The sequence below is a fragment of the Gekko japonicus genome, unplaced genomic scaffold (assembly GCF_001447785.1).
Source record: "Gekko japonicus isolate JY-2015 unplaced genomic scaffold, Gekko_japonicus_V1.1 scaffold4916, whole genome shotgun sequence".
NCBI classification, from domain to species: domain Eukaryota; kingdom Metazoa; phylum Chordata; class Lepidosauria; order Squamata; family Gekkonidae; genus Gekko; species Gekko japonicus.
Window position 1 is genome coordinate 5307 of NW_015166585.1, and position 3811 is coordinate 9117.

The window sequence follows — 3811 nt, forward strand, 5'->3', positions numbered from 1 at the left end:
TTTAAATACCAATTTTTTTCAACAGACAAAACAAAACAAAACAAAGAATAAATAAATACACAGAGCAATAGTTCCATATAGGGGATGGCAAGATCTCTCCAGAATCATAAAAACAAATACAAGATAAATTAGAAACATAATGCGGTGGTTGCAAAGCAGATTTCTAGGCACAACAAACCCTTTCCCGCCTGAGAACCTCTCGGTGTTGTAGAGTGTTGTGGCGAATATTATGGGATGCACAATCAGTTTGTGTGGAGCGCTGACCGGGCCTTTTGGAGGAGCTCACCGCCTTCGGAGGTTGCCGAACTCCAGGCGGGGCCTGGAGATATCCTGGAATGACAACTGGTCTCCAGACTACAGAGAAGGAAATGACTGCTTTGGAGGGTGGAATCACAGTATTATACGCGGCTCAAGTGGTTAAGACGCTGAACTGCAGGCTGTGGAAGGTCAGTAGTTCAGCAGTTCGAGACCCAGGTGCCGCATGACGGAGTGAGCTCCCGTCTCTAGTTCCAGCTCCTGCCAACCTAGCAGTTTGAAAGCAAGAAATTGCAAGTAGATAAATAGGGACCACTTCGGTGGGAAGGTTCCGTGCGCCTTGGTGTTTAGTCACGCCGGCCACATGACCACGGCAAAATCTTCGGACAGCGCTGGCTTTTCGGCTTGGAAACGGAGATGAGCACCACAGCCCTAGAGTCGGACTCGACTGGCTTTCGAGCAAGGGAACCTTTACCTTTACCTTTAAGCCATTTTGGACCTGCATTAGGGAGCAAGGTGGGGCATACATATCTGAATAAATTTGGACCACTGCAGGTTTGTGCACCGTCAAACACTAGTGCTGTATGCAGAACGGCAGCTATTTCTTCAATGCAGATGCTTCGATCACATTCCTTCTTTTATTCTCTGCCCTTCTCGTCGATGGTGCAAAGTGCCGTCAAGGCGCAGCTGTCTTATGGTGACCCCCAAGGGATTTTGAGGCAAGAGACGTTCAGAGGTGGCTGGCCATTGCCTGCCTCTGCGTAGCAACCCTGGGCTTCCTTGGTGGTCTCCCATCCAAGTCCTAACCAGGGCCGATCCTGCTTAGCTTCTGAGATCTGATGAGATTGGGCTAGCCTGGGCCATCCAGGTCAGGACGGTGACCCCCCCCCCCCAGGGCGGTGGTGGTGAACCTATGGCACGGGGGCCAGAGGTGGCACTCAGAGCCCTCTCTGTGGGCACACGTGCCATTGCCCCAGCCAGGCCCAGACCATCATTAAAGTGTCGAATTCTCTGCCAGATAACTTTAAGTAAATGAAAGCATTTGCTTTCCTTCCTTTGTTTGGATCATCTTAAGTTAATGTATGAGTTGTTTTTTCTAAAGTGAAACCTCAGTATTCAGGTTAGATTGCCGTGTTGGCACTTTGCAATCAATAAGTGGGTTTTGGATTGCAGTTTGGGCACTCGGTCTCTAAAAGGTTCGCCATCACTGCCCTAGGGTTTTCGAGGCATGAGATGTTCAGAGAGGTGGCTGGCCGTTGCCTGCCTCTGCATACCAGCCCTGGGGTTCCTCGGTGGTCTCCCATCCCAATACTAACCAGGGCCGACTCTGCTTAGCTTCCCAGACCTGGCACGATTGGGCTAGCATGGATCATTCAAGCAACACTCAAGCTCATTTTTGAAGGGTGAACGTAGAACCTTTTTTTGATCAAGTGCCATTTGCAGTGAAACATGAGAAACGGCCAACTCCACCACTGGATCCACCCATCCATTTCCATCACACCCGTCCTCCAAGGAGATCAGAGCTGTGGAGATAGCTCACACACACACGTTTTATCCTCACAACCCTGGGAGGTAAACAATGCTCCCTCTAAGCTGTGGAGTCCTGTGAGCAAAAATTCTACTTTGTGAAATACTGGCATTAAGGTTCTGAGTGAGTGATTTGGCCACTGCATGAATTAGTTTGCTCTGGAGCTGTCTTTCCTGAGCCAAGACAAAAATCCGTGCGCCAGAGGCTAAAAAACTGTGGGCTGGCTCACACTAACTCAGCTTAGCGGGAACAGTGGAGGTAAATTATCCTCAGAGTGGGTGACTTGCCCAAAGTAATTCAGGGAGCTTCATGGCAGACTGAGGATTTGAACCCGGGTCCTGGTCTGACACAGTTAAAAGATCAGACCACAAACATTACTGCCCAGGGGTCATTTCGTAGAAAAAGAGGTGCAGGAGCTCATTAGCATAACTTATTTGCATATGCCACACCCCCTGACATCACCGGAAGTGCCAGAAGGCAACACCCACCGCTCAGGCTCCACTGGACTGTTTTGGATTGCTATCTATTGGGGGGGGGGAACATGCAGATCTGTCCTCGCAGAGGAGGGAGAGCTTGTACCTGAATAAAGGTGCCACTGGACTGTTTTGGACCAGGGGGCGGCGGCAGGGGGGCTCTGCAACTTACCTGGCTGCTTCTTGCTCTGACTGTGGGCTGCGGGGAGCAGGGGGTGGGGCTTGTTGCATGTGCCCGCCCCCTGGGCTCTTTACTGCCAGAGCTCCGCTCCTGTGCGCTCCCGCAGGATATGACCCCTGTTACTGTCTAAACTGGTTGCTCACGGCAAAATTAACACTCTTGCCATACTTATCTCTGCTGCCCATTCACGTGGGGCTGACCTCAGGCCAGGAAACAATATAATGAGTGAATTGGTCCCACACATTTTTGGAACTATGAGAGGCTATGGGAATAGGGTTGCCAGCTCCTGCTTGGGAAATACCTGGAGGTTTTGGGGGTGGACCCTGAGGAGGGCAGGGTTTGGGGAGGGGCTTCATTGGGATATAAATGCCATAGAGCCCACCCTCCAAAGCACCCATTTTCTCCAGGGGAACTGATCTCTGTCGTCTGGAAATCAGTTGTAATCCTGGGAAATCTCCAGGCCACAATGGGAGGTTGGCAACTCTATGGGCAAGAAAGAGGGGGAACAGCTGCAGAGAAATAATTTTTCTGAGAAAATGTTCTAACTAGAGGAATCTTGCAGTCAGATATAATGCGCCTGAAGCCACTAGATGGTAGTATATTGCAACGGAACTGGGCTTTCTCCTGTGAGCCCACTGCCATCCTCATTGTGAAAAGTGCATTTAAATTAAACGTTCCTGTTCTCTTCCCCCACCCCATTCCCATTCACCCCATGGCCTAGCTCCTTAAATAACATGAGCATTTATTTTTTATTATTTATTTATGTATTAATTTTGGCTCGTATTCCACCCTCCCTGCAAGCGGGCTCGGAGCAGATGGCAACAGCGAAACCACAATAGGCGTTAACAGAGGTCATTTCGGGGGGGATTGCGGGGGATCGCAGTTCCCCCGGGTGAGGTACGGGGGGCGTGGCACATGATGAAGCCCCGCCCCCTGCTTCTGGCCGCCCTGCTTCCGGCCCTCATTCAGCCAGGAGGAGGCAGGAGAAGAGGGAGGGTAAGTTGCTTCCTCCCTGCCTCTCCCCACCCCTGCCTGCCTGGGGCCAGGGAGGGCCTTTGCGGGGCTTCCTCGCACTCCCGCCGGCCTTGCAGGTCCACCGCCAGGCCCCTCATGAACCTCAGCAGTGGAGCTGCAAGGCCGGCAGCGGCCAGGACCGTTGGGGGTGGTGTGTGTGGCCTTATGACACACTTCCGGTGATGCCAGGGGGTGTGGCATATGCTAATGAGTTATGCTAATGAGTTCCCCTAGCTCTTTTTCTACGAAACGGCCCCTGGGCGTTAACACATTTCACAATAGCCATTTCAAAATAGTTAAAACAGTTAAAAACAAAGGCACAAATTAAAGACAGCACTGCCGTTTAAGATAATAATCTTC